This window comes from Microplitis mediator, chromosome 9 (assembly GCF_029852145.1).
Source record: "Microplitis mediator isolate UGA2020A chromosome 9, iyMicMedi2.1, whole genome shotgun sequence".
In the NCBI taxonomy this organism is placed as follows: Eukaryota; Metazoa; Arthropoda; class Insecta; order Hymenoptera; family Braconidae; genus Microplitis; species Microplitis mediator.
Genome location: NC_079977.1, coordinates 16,733,535 through 16,752,474, shown reverse-complemented (window position 1 = coordinate 16,752,474; position 18,940 = coordinate 16,733,535). Strand labels below are relative to the sequence as shown.

At 29.6% G+C, this 18,940-nt stretch overlaps 1 long non-coding RNA gene across 1 annotated transcript; it reads right to left on the bottom strand.

Moving 5' to 3' along the window:
• Positions 1-6,177: 6,177 nt before the first annotated feature.
• LOC130674344 (uncharacterized) lies at positions 6,178-13,243 on the bottom strand. The gene is made up of 3 exons (XR_008991027.1): positions 13,195-13,243; positions 6,793-6,897; positions 6,178-6,549 (listed from the first exon to the last, which is right to left on the bottom strand). It is a non-coding gene; the product is annotated as an uncharacterized LOC130674344 (long non-coding RNA).
• Positions 13,244-18,940: the final 5,697 nt, after the last annotated feature.

Below are 18,940 nucleotides of genomic sequence, written 5' to 3'. Positions count from 1 at the left end.
CGGTGACAAAGCTTTCCCAAGAACGCCTTTGAAGAAATGCGATTTGCAGTGATCTCTATATCTCAGCTAAAAAATATCTGATGTCGAGTACCCTTGAAATTTAGTTAAAGTATTATCAAATCCTCCCTCCAACGATCTCTGATAATTTTTTTTTTTTCATGTGGACCTAGTTTGAAATAAATCGGTCACGTTTTAGAAGAAAAAAGTGGAAAAAATTTTTTTTGTTCAACTTAGGAGAGGAGGGGGAAAATGTTGCTCCGATTGACTTGAAATCTTGGGATTTTATTCGTAAAATGTTTAACTTTAAAAAAAGACAAAATAAAAGAAAATCGATTTTTTTAAAGTGAAAAACCCTGACCCCACCTTCATTTTATTTATCTATTTTTTGTTTTTTGCTACTAGCATGCGACTATTTATGTCAACATTCAACAATAAAAATAGAAAGTAATAAAAAAAAATTGAAGTGCGCAAGATTTCCGTCAAAGGCAGCACTAGTCGGAGGGCCCAGAACAGAAAGTATGATAGATAGGAAAAATGTTATAAATGAGATTATACAGAAAAATTTGCCGTCGCTCGTCACTTTTGATGAATTATAACAAAAAAAAGTAAACGATAATGACAGTATCGAAAATCGAATGACTAAAGTAGACAGGATTTTGAAGCAAATGAGAAAATAAAGTCAATCGAATTTTTCTTAATTCTAATCTTAACAGAAGGACTGTAAATGATGTAAATGAAAGCGCATTAGCATAATTTAAATATCAAGAATATTAAAATAAATTCATAAATCTAGATTATTATCACTATTATTCATATTTAAGAAAAGTCCTTTTTTAAATTTAAAGGCAACTAAAAGTACACGGAGAGAAAAAAAATAGTTCTGATTCCTCTGCTAGCATGGTAACCATTACCATGTTACATAGTAACGAAGATTTTTGTGAAAATCCTGTGTGAATGTGCTGGAAGAAATCTTTAGATTCGATGCGAAATCAAATTTTGAGTAGATGTGTTTTTTATTTTTTTTTTTGCTTATCAAAATTTAAATTTTTTATTAACAAAAAACATAAACAAAATAAAGAATCTTAGATTTTAGTTAATAACTATAAGAGATATCAAAAATCTGAAAAAAAAGATCTTTAAAGAGGAGAAAATTTCTGAAAAAAAGTCTTGAATCCCGGAACTTGAGCTCTATGAAGAATAATTTTTATTTAATGTTGAAAATCGGATTCCGCGCGGCTGCTGTCTTACTCTAACCTCAACGCGCCAATGTGACAGCAGCCGCATGATTCAAGACTTTTTTTCAGAAATGTTCTTCTCTTTAAAGATCTTTTTTTCAGATTTTTGATATCTTTCATAGTTATTGAGTTATTAACAAAAATCTAAGATTCGTTATTTTGCTTATGTTTTTTGTTAATATAAAATTTAAATTTTGATAAACAAAAAAAAATAAAAAACACATCCTGCTCGAAATTTGATTCCGCATCTAATGAGCTATCACTCATATTTTTGCCACAATTCTAAAAATTTTTTCCAGCAAATTCAAACAGAATTTTCACAAAAATCTTTGGTACTATGTAACATAGTAATGGTTACCATGGTAGCATAGGAATCAGAACTATTTTTTGCTCTCCGTGTGGACTAAAAATTATAGTAAAAAATAACTGTTTTTCATCTAAAGACGATTAAAAACAGACTAAATATAATAGGAAGTTAAGTCTGACATTAACTTGATTAAGGTATGGTACGGACAAATATCAGGTAAATTGCCATGGAAAATAGATACTACTTAAAGCTTTAAATTGAATAAACAATATTGGAATTTATAATTTATTTTGAGACAGATCTAATTTTTCGACCCATGTAGTTAAATCCTTTGGTATATGTCTACCTTTATCTAAAAATAATTAAGTCAATAATAGACCAACTCATTTCATAGTTAGTTTTTATTTCGTTACATTCTTAACATTCGTGCAGGTTCGTTGAAGTCAAATTTTCAAAAATTCAAAATTTACCGTAAAACACTTAAGCGATTGACTGCTTCTGGAATTAACAATATAACTTGACTCATCAGTCATTATTCAGAACGAAATGAAAAATCAAAACTACGTAATTTAAATTTGACTAGAAGAGTACACAAGATTTGTATGACTTTTCAAATAATAAAAAAAAATCTGATAAATTTGTCAATTGTTAAATGAATGACAAAAAATACGTGGATTAAATATAAATAACTTGTGTATTTTTGATATTGTCCCCATATATATTGTTGGGTTCCACTTTATCCTTCGACAACCGCACACGGGGCACGAGTTTCATGCCGATACCTTGTTAACATCCGCGAAACGACCGCCAGGAATCCCAAAGAGCTCGACTCACTCTGACCTGCTCTAGAGATTCTACTACTACCTTGAGTAGAAAGAGACAAAGAATGAGAGAAAAAATAAAAGATTCCTCTGTTTAATCTACGACCAGCCAGACTGTATATCACTCCAATGTATCTGTGTGCTCCAAGTACCTTAATTTAATTTTTTATTCTGTTATCTTTATTTTATTTTCTCTCAGGCATAAATTTATCTCAACGTCTAATCGATCATGTTTTACAAGATGTCTTGATGATGGGTTCAAAACGGGTTTCCGGTTCTGAAATAACTCGAGTATGTTTAACCACCGGATGTAGTGAGTCGGCACGTTCCATTTACTGACCATTGAAAATTCTTAGCGAGTTTTTATTAAGATTTTTATGCGTCAACATTAAGAGTTACAAGTTTTATTATTATTATTATTCTGATTCTACACATCCATATAAAAGTGGAGGATCAAAAAAAAGGTATGCATTAAAAATAAGAAAAATGTCGTTGTTAAGAAAAAAAAGAAATAATAGAGTCTAAGTCGGGTGAGATAAAACGAGATCACCCGCACGTGGGAAAGTGCGAGTTTGGCCCGTGGGGGGTCTCTTCTTGCCATATTCTCTTTCTCGCTTAGTCTTTAAGGTCCAACAACTATTTCGTTTGTCTTGGGTATTTTTGAACCCACCCAGAACAGTCACATCTCATTTCTCTCGTTCACAAAATACCTAGACTATGTCCGAACAACACAGCAACAACGCGGAATCGTATTTCTTTCGACGAGAATTCGAGGTGAGCCGGTGTTAAGTCTATAGTAGAGTTATATATGTAGGTAGCACACAACAACGGGTAGGTAGTCCCTTTTTATTTCTCATCCTATACAATTCTGATATATGCTTATAGTTTTAGGTATGTGCAGAGAGTTTTATGTACATATATATATATATATATATATATATATATATATATATATATATATGTATATGTGTGAAGTGGTTAGAGACTGAAAAGGCGATGGTATAACCACTTGACTATCGTTTCACATTCAATTTAAATTAACACAAGTCGATCGGTCATCTGAGGCGCCGCTGAATCAACAAATAAATTCGATTTTATGTATACTGTAGTTTATTATTATTAATGCAAGAATGTTGGGGAACATGGAGCATCAAAAATATTTAATTAAATCATTTTTACCCCCAACTGCATAGAGTGAAAAAGGAGTAAGTTTCGAGTTATTCAAAAATATAATTTTTTGAACAAAGTTTTTTTTTCGGATGCCTTTCAACATACAAAAAGCGACAAGCGTTGGATTTTTTTTTTCAAAAGCCTGTGACTTGGTAGATCATATAAATGTATCAGTCTATCAGTTCAACATTAGTAGGTTCGTCCAGTAGCTACCGTTTGGACCTAGCATTTAGACAGACGGCAGTTCGCGCCCAGAGCCCAGCAGAATTTTCACTGAGTTTTCTTTCATATCGCTTACCTCCCTTAGATAGTTTAAACGTTAATGATCATGAACTCAAAAAAAAAATTAACTTTGTTTGTTTTCTCGCTATATGGGCCAGGTCTGGCAACCAGGCTTGGTCCGAGATTATCATTTCAGACTTCTACCAAAACTGGGCCAAGACTTGCTAACAAGCCTGACCCAAGGTTCTAAAAAGTTGGGCCAAGCTCGAGCCCGTGGTACTTTCTTCTCTGAGCAGCTGAGAACAAATTTTTCTTTCAATTAATAAAAAAAGTAGAAGGAAAAGTCAGCCCACTCTGCGCTGGGCGGCATTCTTTACAGAATCGAACAAAGCTTATTTTAAGATAAAAAAAAAATCGAAAACGTCGGACTTCGAGAAAATTGTGATTTTTCTCGAAAAAGTGAAAAATTCCACAGATTTTAACATTTCAGAATTTTTTCGTTTTTTTTTTCGGAAAGTAAATTCAAAGACAATAATTTAAAAAAAAAAAAGTCCCCAATAGACAATTTTTAAAGAAGTTATAGCTATCCGCAAAAATAAAAGCCTATTTGTTGAAAAATTCACAACTTTTTTCGGGTTGAGTAAAAAGATTTGAAAATTTCCTAAAAAATCATTTTAATGCGGTAAAAAAGCAAAAAAAAGATTTCAGCCAAATTAAAAGAGGTCGGGTTCAAAAGTGGTCGCTTTGACGTGGAATGCCCCATATGTATATTAGGGCGTTTCAAAAAAAAATATTTTTTTTTTTCTTGAAATTAGGCTCAAAATTTTCGTTTAGATGCCCGAATAGGCTTCTGAAAATATGAACCCATAATATTAATATTAAGGTTGTGCGGATCGCACTTTTCAATTTCCCGCAAGAATAACACAGGAAAAAAATATTTTTTCTTCTGATTTTTGAAACTAATGAACCATAAATTGCATTGTAATGTCGATCAAATAATTTCGTAGAGAACTGAACGCTCTACAAAAAATCTGTCTATCGGTTGACCCTGCGAGCCAGCCCCAAAACTTCCCGCTGTTTTCGAGCTCCTTGAGCTCGAAAACTTTGTCGCGAATACATTTTCGAGCTCTTCGAGCTCGAAAATACTTTTGTATGCCGTTCATTTCGGAAAAAATAGTTTTTTACCATTTTTTCTCCAACGATATCTCTCAAACGAATAAACCGATTGACACGGTTGAGGTGGCTATCAGCGTATTTTATCGAGTTCTAGAACTGATAGAATTTTTAAATTTTTTGGTTTAGTTGTCTTGAAGATATTCGCAAAAAACCGTTGTTTACCAATTCTTTCTCCCGCGATAACTCTCGAACGAATACTCCGATTGAGATGGCTAAGGCGGCAATCGACGCGTTTTATTAAGTTCAAGAGCTGATTAGATTTTAAACTTGATCGTATAAGTCGTTTCTGAGAAATCAATAAAAAACTGAAAAAAAAAAAAAAAAATTTTTAATTTTTTTAATTCGCCAATATTTTCGAGCCTACTTGATCAAATGATCTGAAATTTTTAGAAAAGTTGATGGCCAACAAGCTCTTTCGATTGCCGCCTTAACCATCTAAATCGGTTCATTAGTTAAAAAGTTATAGACCGGTCACACACACACACACACACACACACACACACACACACACATATATATATATATATATATATATATATATATATATATATATATATATATACATACATACAGACACTCGGACATCATTCTGAAAATAGTCAGAATAGCTTCCTAGGACCTCAAAACGTCGACATCTGATGAAATTTCGATTTTCGCAAATCGTGGTGAGAACAATAACTTCCCAATTTTTCGAAAATCGTCGATTTTCTTAGCGGGAAGTTAAAAAAAATTTGTCTATCGGTTGACCCTGCGGGCCGGCCCTATAACTTCCCGCTGTTCTCGAGGAGCTCGAAAACATTGTTGTGAGTACATTTTCGAGCTCTTCGAGCTCGAAAATACTTTTGCATGCCATTGTTTTCGAAAAAACCGTTTTTTAGCATTTCTTTCTCCCACGATATCTCGCAAACGAATTAACCGATTTTAACCCAGCGCACTTTAAGACTCTAAAAATGCTTCAATTCGATTCACCCTTCGACATCAACTTCTTTTCAAAAACTCCAACTGTTAAATGGGCATATATTCTACATAACTTTCTCAGGAAATCAAAACTTAAAATTGAAAAACCCCGTGTAAACTAAAGCCAAATACACAACGGCTATGTGAAAAAAACAGTTCAAGCCATTAAATCAAGTGAAGTGTTCTAAAATACTGACATCGACTACTTGCTCAAGACAACATACAGATTCAAATGTATAATACAAATCTACCAGGAACAAGATTATGTTGAAAAAAATTTATAGTTTTAATGAAAAATAAATCTCTGCAGATTGGTTTGCGTCTTTATTTATTGATTGTGTCAAACCAAAAACTGACATAAATGATAAGATATATATAAACACAGACAAAAAGTAACTTTTCGATGTGACTGTTACAATTGATTGACTTCCAAATTGCATTGAAATTTGTATCTTAGAGAATCGGCTCCGAAATAATAGAATTTTGTACTGCCTGTATGGAATTATATATCACCATCATTTCTTTTCACTACTTATGGCAGATGGGCCGCGACTTCTCCCTGTTTTTTATTATACTCATAATTTGAATAACAGGTGCCTTGAAAAAGGTCTCTGGAGCACCTAAAACCTTCGCAACAATCGTAACCCTGCGAGGGATGACACTAAAACAAAAAAAAATTAATTTGATTAATTTTTCATAAGTTTTTGAATTTTCGTGCATTGCAGCAAAGTACAGAACACATTTCGTTTGTGCTTGCTTATGGTTGACAGTCATTAAGACATAATCACGCAACGGATTTACGCGCGATCACGCATGAACTTGCCTTATTATTCTTTCTGCGATAAAAAAAAATAATAATCTAGAGGTTTTATTATTTACGAGTCACCAATAAAAGTTTACTTACCCATTTGCCGGGGCATCCTGCTTGAACTGCACTAGCATGAAAGCCAATTATCAAGAAAATTGACAATAATAATAGAATTACTTTCGACATTTTAGTTGTTTGATTCTGGAAAAATGAAATCATTGTTGAAATAAATCATTCTTTATGTACTATAAAATTTGTAAAAAAAATATTAAACATTTTTTCGCAAAATAATTAAATTCGATATAAAATGTTTCGAGTAAATTTTTTATTTTAGTTTTATAACAATATTTAATATCTGACACGATCAAAATTTACTCCTACGTGTAGTCCTACGGTAGGTTTATCGTAAGACTACAGTGAACTCCCGGGAAAAAATCAGCATGCATGATCATGCCTGAGCAGGCTTAAATCTCATGCATGATCAGGCCTGAATTTTGGCCAGACATGAACAGGCATGATTTTGCCTGAGCAGTCATGATCATGCATGATTCTGCCTGAGAAGTCATGATCGTGCCCAGTCATGCATGATCAGACCTGAATTTTGGCCAGGCATGATCATGCATGACCATACATTATCATGCATAACCATACATTATCATGCATGATCTTCCCTGAGCAGGCATATGATTTTATAATCTGTGATTGCTCTCGAGCACGTTTGGTCGTATTTAAATATTGGCTGCTTATGAAAAATACGATCAGGCATTCCCATACATGAGCACGCGTTATTATGCATGCACATGCATTCCCATAGCTTATTTATTTGAAAGATGTTGCTGTAAGTATTAGAAACTAAGGTATATAATTAATCGTACTATACAAATGATAGAGAGTAATTTATCAATTTTCATTGGTTCTTTTATTTTGAACTTTCATTAAAAACTGTTTTTAACATATTATTCACTTAATGCATTAAACAATTAAAATTTATGAATACAAATTGTTTTTTTTATTTATTTAACCATTAATATGTTTAGTTTTCCACTATATTTAAATGGTGTATTACCGTACGATGGACGGTGTGGCTCAATAAGTTATAGATCAAATTGAATGGAATATAGTATAGTGCCGGATAGCTCAACTGGTAGAGCACTCGGCGCGATACCGAATTGGTCTGGGTTCGATTCCCAGTTCGGGCTATCTATATTATTCTCAATTTATCTATAAATTGTCTTATTGAGAGGTTTGCATGTTTAGGTTTTCACTATATTCAAATGGGTTTCCACTATATATAAAAAACTCGAGATACAATGATTTCTAACGTAAGTCGTTAGCAAGCCTGATCTAAAATGAATCATGCATGATCATGCTTGATCACAAATGAGTTATACATGATCAAGTATGAACCATGTATGGTCATGCATAACAGAGCATGCTCAATCATGACCTTTCCTGATAAATAATATCTCTATAGACAATTATTCATAACGTAAGTTATGAGCAAGTCTAATCTAGAATGAGTCATGCATGATCATGCTTGATCACCAATGAGTCATGTCTGGCCATGAATGAGTTATTCATGATCAAGTATGAACCATGCATGGTCATGCATGACAGAGCATGCTCAATCATGACCTTTCCTGATAAATAATATCTCTGTAGACAATTATTCATAACGTAAGTTATGAGCAAGTCTAATCTAGAATGAGCCATGCATGATCATGCTTGATCACCAATGAATCATGTCTGGCCATGAATGAGTTATGCATGATCAAGTATGAACCATGCATGGTCATGCATAATAGAGCATGCTCAAACATGACCTTTCCTGATGGATAATATCTCTGGATACAATTATTTCAAACTTAATGCATGCGCAAGCTTGATCTAGAATGAGTCATGCATGATCATGCTTGATCAAGAATGAGTCATGCCTGGCCATGAATGAGTCATGCAGGATCAAGCCTGAATTATGCATGAATCATGCACGATCAGGAACGAATCATGCATGAATCCTGCATGATCATACATGATCATGCATGGTGATTTTTTCCCGGGCTTAACCGTAGATTTGCAATAGACTTTACCGTACAATTAAAGTGGATTTTACCGTAGATTTTTTAGAGTAGCAAGTGTTGGAGTTGGCTCGCAAAGTTAACTATTTTCCGATTTTTTCTTTTTTAAATCGATTGTTATAGGCGTTTGCGGGGGCGTAAGAATTAAAAATTTTTACGATTTTTAACCAAGAAACCTAGAGATTTGAACTTTGAAATGATAATTACTTACGAGAAAAGGAAATAGATGGTATAAATTTTTTTTAAAACATCGATTTTGATGGGGCTGTGCGGAGGTGTAAAAAAGAATATTTTCTCGTTTTTTGACCTAAAGACCTACAGACTTGAAATTTTAAATGAGTATTACCTATGATACGAAAAAAATGAATGTCGTTAATTTTTTTGTAATAATCATTTTCTAAAAATCGTTAATCATTTTGTAAAAATGAAAATTTTTAACCCTTCAGGATATGGATGTTTTGACTCACGTTATTTACTCTGGTCGTGAGAAAAAATTTCATGTCTCAAAAAGTCTCATTTTTCCACAAAAAAGAGTTTCGAGATACTAAAAAGCTATTCTGACTATTTTAGAAATGATTTCCAAAAGTATGCTATGACGAAGTACACGGAAAGAATTTTTGTATGAATATTGCTATGTTATTTATTCTAAAAATTACTCTAAATCGAGTAATCTTGGGTCATTGCGACTTTTTACTTTCGAATTACGAAATTTTACTCTTTCAGTGAGTAAAAATCAATCAGATTAATTTTTACTCACAATTACGAGTAAAAATTACACCTAGCGGCTGTCTAAATAAATTCTCTATAATTCAATTTTTACTCGTAGGTTATGATAAAAAGTTGATGATTCAATTTATAAAATTTATATTAACTTACAATAAAGATTACAATTAATAGGCTGAAATTTTCATAAAAAAATCTAAAAATCATCTAATTGCTTTAGAAAATGATTTAAAATAAATATTTTGAAAAATAATAAAAAAAAAAATTACTCTTATTGTGTTGAAAAAGAAAAGATACAAATTTTTTTTCAATTTCAAAATAAATATTAAGTTATAGAGAGATACAGAGATGTTCTTTTCTTCCAAGCCTACGTTTGTGTGCGTAACGTATGTAAGTAGTCGTGAGCAAAATAAAAGACATTTAATTGAAGCCGATATTAACCGAAGATTAACAGAGACTACTGAAATATTACTCTGCAGTTTAGAGTAAAAATTACTTCCATAGATAAGCAAATTTATTTGAGTTATAGGCAGTTTTTCATCAAAAAGTTAATGGGTTTAAAAGAATGGTATATTGGGGAGTAAAAATTAATCACATGGAGTAAAAATGAATAGATTACGATGAGATATTCACAATAATCGATTAAATATAAGACTTTTAAAAAATTACTCAGTAGTAGAGTAAAACATGGTCTAGCAACGTTAATATTTAAACAAACAATATTAAATTTGGAACAAGAAATACCAATTTTTTGCAACGGCCCAGGATTACTCAAAATTACAGAGTAATTTCTGTCAAAAAATTCTTTCCGTGTACAACTAGATCACAGCTATGTGACTTTTTCATTACTTCTATCTGATGAGATCTGAGATATAATATTTACGGTTTAAAAAAAAAAAAAAATTCAGACATCAAGATGTCTATGAAGATATGGTCAGATATGAACAGATGTGTATACATGTCTACATGGTTTAAAAAAAAATAAGATTTTAGTAAATAACATGAAATAAAATACCTTTTTACTTATCGTCAACGTGAAATAGCAAACTTGATTGAAGGTGCTTGTTGTATAGTTTTCTGGATTCATTATTAATTACTAAATAAATAACTCATTAAATCCCATATATAATAATCATGGCTGAGGAAATAATTATTTTCAGTAATTTATTACAAATGAATAATTATTGATTGAAAAAAACCAATAATAAAGTTTAAATTACTAAATTAAAGAGAAGATTTATTATTTTTTTTGTGTTCTTAAAATTCAACTAAAGTGAAATGATTAAGAGTATGATTTTTTTAATCAGGTGGTACTATACACACTTTTCGTACCATAGTATGTTACATGATAAAAACTATGCATTTTCATTTGTAATTTTTATTTCCATTCTATCGGGCAGCTTCTCAAAAAATAAAGGTGTACAAAGATTATAATTTTCAATATATCGAGAAAAATGTAATTTTTAATATATTGGAAAAATATATCTTCAATAAACCGGAAACCATAGATTTAAACATATAACCCGATGAAAAAAGATTTTATATAACTGTATACAGTTATATATGAATTATATACAATTGGATAGAGGTGATGCATAATTGTAATAAAATTGTATATAATTATATACAATTATATACAAATGTACATATTTGTATACAATTATATAGAATTGTATATAATTATATAGAATTTTATATAATTATGTAGAATCTATACGAAAACATTATGTGATTATATACAAATGTATGTATTTGACAAATATTATTTGTATACGATTGTATATGATTGTATACAATTAGATATAATTATGTACGATTGTATACAATTGGATCGGGCCATTTTTTTATCCAATTTATATATAATTTTATACAATTGTATAAAATCTTTTTTCATCGGGCTACGACACTCGCTGATTCCAATTCCTCTAGTACCAACAAATACCTTCAATAAAGTTTGCTGTCAGTACAATATTTACTGTCAGACGATGACAGTAAGTAAAACATTACTTGATTTTACGTTATTTACAATATAATAATCTGATTTTTTCTAAAACATTTGGATCTGTTTATATCTGACTATATCTTCATAAACATCCGCATACCTAATTTTTTGTTTCTTTTTTAATAGAGTAAATATTATTTCAGATCTAATCAGATGATATTAATTCAAAGGTCTTACAACTGTGATCCAGCCATATCGTGAAAACATACTCTTGGAAATTATTTCTAAAATACGCAGAGTAGCTTTTTAGATTCTCGAAACTCTTTTTTGTGTAAAAAATGTCCAAATTTTTTTTTTCGATTTCGAAATTTTTCGAAAGCTTTTTAACCTTCCGCTAAGAAAATCTACGGTTTTCGAATAAATCGGGAAGTTATTGTTTTTACCCCGATTTTGGAATATCGAAATTTCATCAGATGTCGACGTTTGCAGGTCCAAAAAAGCGATTCTGATAATTTTAAGAACGATGTCCGAGTGTCTGAGTGTATTAATGTAAACTTTTCATAACTTTTCAACGAATTAACCGATTTAAATAGCTCTTGCAGCAAACATAAGAGCTCATCAGACATTAACTTTTTCGAGAATTTTAGATCATTCGATTAAATAAACTCTGAGAAAATAAAAAAATACGAGAAACAAAAAAATTTTTGTCTAATTTCATGTTATTTCTCAGGAACTTGATGTATCAATCCCAAAATCTAATCAGCTCTAGAACTTAATAACACGCGTCGATTGCTATACAAACCATCTCAATGCGTAAAATCGTTCAAAGAAAGAAATAATAAAAAACGGTTTTTTTTTTTCGAATATCTTTGAAACGACGATTAATCGGGTCGTGCGCGTTTTGGTCCCTGGACAGAATATCCCCTGGACAATTGATCCCCCGATGGTTGATCCTGAGGACTTCTATCCAAAACGGTTTTAAAATGCGTTTGTATGGTAATGTGGCACATAAACAGTGAAAATTCAGCCGTGTACTCTAGGGTGTTTCAAAAAGTAAAAAAAAATTTGAAATTCAAAAAGTCTTTATATACTTTTTTAGTAATGAATGTTTAAATATTTTATTCTAAGATTAAAAATGATAAAATCCGAATTAGTAATAATAATAATTGAAGTTATGGAAGTAGTATTCGAACACCCTCATACTCAGCTCGGAGTTAGTTTACTCTTTATGTACGCCGTTTGAGTTTATCTTAAATAATCCACTAATCTAAAATTTGTATATTTGTTGTTGATTTCACGATAATTAAGGCGATTATTTGTGTTTTAATACTTTTCGTTGAAAACGAGTACTCGCTTTTAAATAGTTAAGTAAAAAAGAATTTTTAACGAACATTTTACAAATTTGATTGTATATTTACTTAAAAAGTCATTTTTAAGAACTTGCTCTTATGCGAAACAAGTAGCCCCAGTGCAGTAACAAGAAGTTCCGTGGTGGGGCTAAAAGTTCCGTTTCAAATTTCTATGTGAATATTAATTTTTCAAAAGAATATCTTTGAAAATTTACAAAATAATCTTAAAACCGTGAAATAGAATAAATTCGATATTTAAATTTATTATTTATATACTAAATAATTATTTATTTTCTACAAATACTAAGCACTTCCTTAAATCGGAGCTTCAAGCCACGGTATTTCCTACTTTTCTAGAGGAAAAATTTCCTTCAATTTAAAATGTTAAATAAAAATTGTTATAACTTACCAGTATTGTTTTGCTAAGACTCTGGAAGCTTCTGTGTACCGATCAGTCGAAATTGGCTCTTTTATACAGGAAATATTGGTTACGTAGATGACCCCGATGTCGAACTCACTGATCTCTTTATCGTAGTAGCTGTTACGACGGATAGGCAACGAAGTATCCCGACTAGAATTTCTTCCTGATTTGCCTGAAGGACCATAAGGACCTTATCGGGTTAATGTAAGGTTTGCCTTACTAGGGCAAACCTGACAAGTTCCTTGTCAGGACCTCATCAGGATATCCTTATTAAAAAAAAAGTTATTTGCCATCCGGTCAACCTGACGAGTTCCTGATCAGGATCTTATCTGGATATCCTTATTAAAAAAAAAGTTATCCCATCTCTTTAAATATTTCATTTACAGGCTAAAAATTAAAAAAAGTACAAAAGAATATTATATAAAAATCACGTCAATCATTGTAGCACAGATTTTTTACTTTTTCATCAGTTATTCTTTGACATCATAATGAATATTATATTTACACTTTCAAGATCACTTGTGTATGTTAGCCCAGTGGATAGCATCGAGGACTTTGAATCGAAAGGACGCAGGTTCGAGCCCAGCAGTTATCGGGATTTTTTCATCAATAAAAAATATGTTTACTTCCTTTAATTAATGCTCTCAATACGATAGATAACGTTCTCGATCGAATTAAAATTCTCTTATTTTTTTTTTTGCAATTTAATATTTTTTTAAAAATAATTAATAATAAGGTAATCCTGATAAGGATTTGATGAGGATCTCCTGGTAAGGACCTGATAAGGCAATCCTGATAAGGACGTGATGAGGATATCCTGGTAAGGTCCTGATAAGGCAATCCCGATAAGGACCTCATGGGTCTTAAGCGTTGCATCCATATCAGGATCCTCGTCAGGATACCCTGATCGGGACCTTATTTGAAATAAGGTTAACCCGATAAGGACCTCGTCAGGCCCTTATGAAAAATTCTAGTCGGGATAGATTTACTTTTGTAGCAATTATGATGATAAAAGTTCAATATTATTTTATCTATTGCAGCTGCATATTGAAATAACGAATCTTACCCGCATGGAAATGCTATATATTGTTAAAAGTATATAAAAAAATATATGGTGAATATGTGATAAATATATAGGGGCAAAATTATAGTGATTTCAAAATTATAGAAAATTTTTAAATCTTATGAAATTCATTATCGAAGTTTAATACTTTGTATCTCGATCAATACAATATATCAAGATAATTTTTGTAGCTGTGTTATCGACTTTTTATCTGCTTTGCTACCAAGGGTATAAAGTCTTTCAGTCAATAATGGATAACAGTTATTATGACAAATAACCACCGGTGACATACGATTGTATATGACCTTTAATATTTCTTCAAATGCAAACGTATTTTGTAAACATTCATGATATTAACGTAATGAAATTGTATAAAATTTTATAGCAAAAATGTCCTGCACTGAGAGAAAAGTTCTCTTCGGACAGTTTAATCGGCTTTGTTAAATTCTGTCAAGCTACAATTTATTCGGGACAACTAAATTTTACTACGTCAACATAATCTTTTTTTTCATTTTTAATGAATGATTTAATAGACTTAATTTAGTTGACGTTAATATTTCTGTTGCTAAGATAATAAAATCATTTGGTAAAAATAAGAAAATATTTATTTGATAGACAAATAAATTATATTATACAGGAAGAAAAAAATCTAGCAACTTTTACTTAAAAATATGAGTTAAAATTACTAAATTCATATTGTAATTTTAAAGCGCTGTTGAAATTTTGTTATTCTTACTACCTTGAGAATTTAATTTTTATTCATGTTTAGTAATTATTATTATTTAAAGATGGAAATAAATGAGGAGCTTACAATCAAATCGTGATTTGTCACAATAAATTAAAAAATTTGTTATTTGTCTATTGGGTTTATATTTTTCAAATCGCTTTTTTTTCATTTACTAACATACCTTTAAAACATGTTATTTCCAAATAAATAAATTGCATTAAAAATTTTTTTTCAATCAAAACGTGATCGGTCCATCAATATGTATTCCCGCATGAAAAAAACTTATACTCTGAAATTATATCAGATAATATAATATTTATTATATTATAGTATAATTTAGAATACAAATAATTATATATTTAAAAATAACTACTTTTTTGCCGTTTTCAATAAAAAATTTTATATTTTAAAAGTATATCAATATAATATATAATTTAATATTTTGGCATATATTATATCATTATAAAAACTCCATATAATATGAGATTATATAAAAAAAATATATGTCATTATATAGTATCAATTTATAGGTTTATATATATTATGATTTTATAATTCAAATCATATTATTAACAGTATAATATAATATATAATGCTCGTATATAAGCTTGTATATATTAAAAGATATATATGACACTTTTGTGCTTCGAAAAATTTTCAGTTCCATGAATGCTCTTTCGGTATCCTCTAAAACTTATTTTATTTTGAGTAATTATTTTTTTATATTAAAAATTAATCATATAAATGAAAATTTATAGCCATAACGACTCTCTCTACACACTTCCTTCCAAGTTCGATCTACATACTTAATTTACTCGAATAAAATATATTCTCATTGATACTCACAATCATCGTCAAACTGAAAGTCTTTATTTTTCATATTTTATTTTATATTTTTAGATATATAATGTATTATATAATACAATATACAATTCAATATCTTGAGATTCACCAACGTCAATTATATAAAAAAATATATTTAACAATATAATATTTATTATATAAAAAAATATATTCTATTATATATCATTCCAATATATGTAAATTTATAATGAATTTTATAAGTTAAAAATTATATTTTACAATTATATTACATATTATGAAAATATGTATATATTTTTTTATAATTTAAATTATAAATCAAAGTATAACTTTGAATTTATATAAATATTATATTTTATTATACATACATTTTTGCCGTTTTATAAAATTATATATTTACGGTATATTTTGTTATATATAATCAAAGTATATGTTATTTTCATGCGGGCTAATCAAAAAATGTTTTGTCCAAACAACTAATCACAAGTAAGGTAATCCCACCATTGCGCTTAGACAAAATATTTTGTGAATGAACTATGAAGAGAGTAGGAGATCTCTACATATCATTGAATAAACTTTGATTTTTATGTTGGCATTTTTTTTTTTCGAGTAAGATCATGTTTTGGTTATGTTTTAATTTCGTTAATTACGTGTTTTGTTAATTTGGCAAGAGCTGCCAGATGATCGTTTTAAATGGTATACAAAGAAGTTCTATCTAATATTCCAACCATAGAGATGGATGGGGCTGAAGAAGAAAATTCTGATTGTTTAGAATAAGTTGCTTTAAGTATTTGATTTTCTATTGCTCTTTGTTTTATTATAGTGTTTCTATAAGAATACAATTTTTATTAAATTAATTATTTTTTACTGCTTTAAAAGAAATTTAAATTTTAATTCACTGTGTTCGTTAAAAAAATAATAACTAAATAAATATAATTACTATCTAAACATGAATTAGTGAAAATAAGTGAATATTCAATAATTCAAAGTGCAAATCGAACCACTAATTTCAAAAAGTGGTTCGATTGGCACTCAGAATTAGTGAATATTCACTTATTTCACTTATTCATGTTTAGAGAGTATAATTTTTTCAATTCAAAATGTGATAAATCCTGAAACGAATCAATCAAAATGTGCTTTATACCTGAATATTATTCAAAACGTGTTATAACCATATTTCAAATCGTTTTAAAAAATAATAAAACAACACTTTTTCTACTTGATTATGGCCTATTTATAGCTAATTAAAAAGTGTCAAATTTACCCTATAATACCAATCATAAAAATCATTGCTCATGATGAAAACAGTTTTTTTTATTTTACTCATTTTTATATCTGTGTGACAAATCACGTTTTGATTGTAAGCTCCTCATTTATTAAATTTTACTATATGAGAATGGAAATAAGTAAAATTAAATTTTCATTCGCTTTTTAACTTTTTATTATTATTGGTATTATTTTGAATATTATTTATGCCATATTGGCTTCAAAAGACATCTGAAATTTTCCCTGTGACCATTCTCGAATTCAATTATATTGCAAATCAACATTAAAATGCGATAAATAATTATTTTTATTTACGATCGAACAATTTTGATATAATAAGCCTCATAAAACGAATGATATGATTGATACATAATTATTCGATATTATAAAAGTTATAGTTTATCGAGTTATATATTAACTGGTATTTCATCAGTATGATCATGATCCTTGAATCTAGGTGAAATATTTAATGGATCGAAAAATAATATAATATTTAATAAAAAAAAAATTTATAGTTTGCAACTAAACATTGTAGCAAATGTCAGCTGTTTGTCTTGTTCAGTATTGCATATGTTTAATATTGATTACGATAACTTAGTTATAGAATTGACATTTGAAATAATAAATGATAAACTTTGATCAGCATAGTTGCTACAATATTCTCTATGATTGTCTATGATAATTGCTGATCAAAGTTTATCATTTATTATTAAATACCAATTAATATGTAACTCGATAAGCTATGACTTTTATAATATCAAGTAATTATGTATCAATCATATCTTTTCCTTTGCGGTATTGAAAATATTCTGGATACACTCTGGAAATATTCTGGTAACATGATGCAACCATACGGACTCCCGAGTATTTTCAGAACGGTTTTGAGCCCTTTTTTGAGAGTGAACCCAGAGTATTTCCAGAGCGGATACGGATTAAATCCAAAGTGTTTCCAGAAAATATCCACAGTGAATACAAGCTGATACCAGAGTGTTTCCAGAATGTTTCCAGAGTGGGATCAGAGTGAATTCATGCTCAAACCAGAGGGTATTCAGAGTAAATGAATACTGAAAAAAAAAAAAGTCATTCGGCAGCCGAAATGGAAGTAGATTTCCATTGTTGAATTTTTTTCACTGTTCAAATGAAAGCTTATAATAAAATAAAATTTTTTTTTACATTTTCTTAAAAATTCTCGAGATGATAAAACAAAAAAAATCAAAAAATTATAAGAATAATGCCAAAAATTGATGCTAACTAAATGAGCTTCAGAAGAATTTTTGATGATAATGCACTATATGTTTTGATTTGACGTTATTTAAAGATCCGTATGCATATATTCAAACTATCAGACCAATGGTATTCTGGACCCTATTCCAAAAATGATAGATTATGGTTTTAATGCTCGAGAATTCTACCATAAGGACAAAGGCGATAATTTGCTTTCAATAAAATCTACTAATAAAATATTCTAAAATTAAAAATTGATTGTGATACATCAAAGTGTCATAATTGAAATTAGTACTAATATTTGAAATAAAAAGCCTATTAGAATATCAAACGACGAGTAGATATAGAGAATATTATCATCATAACTAATGTTACTCTTGTTATTGATATATCATATCATTTATACACTGTCGATAAAACAAAATTGTATATACCCACTGAATTGAGATGTTTAGATTTTATAAGTGTCACACTGCGATAATATGAATTTAAGTATAGCTACTTCATTAAGTAGTGCAAGAATTAATGTAGAAAAGTGCAATTTGAGTTATTTAACGATTCATTGAAGTTGGGTAAATTACCGCAGAGATATTGTAGTTGATTTACGAAAAAAATCGGAAACTTTTAAATGC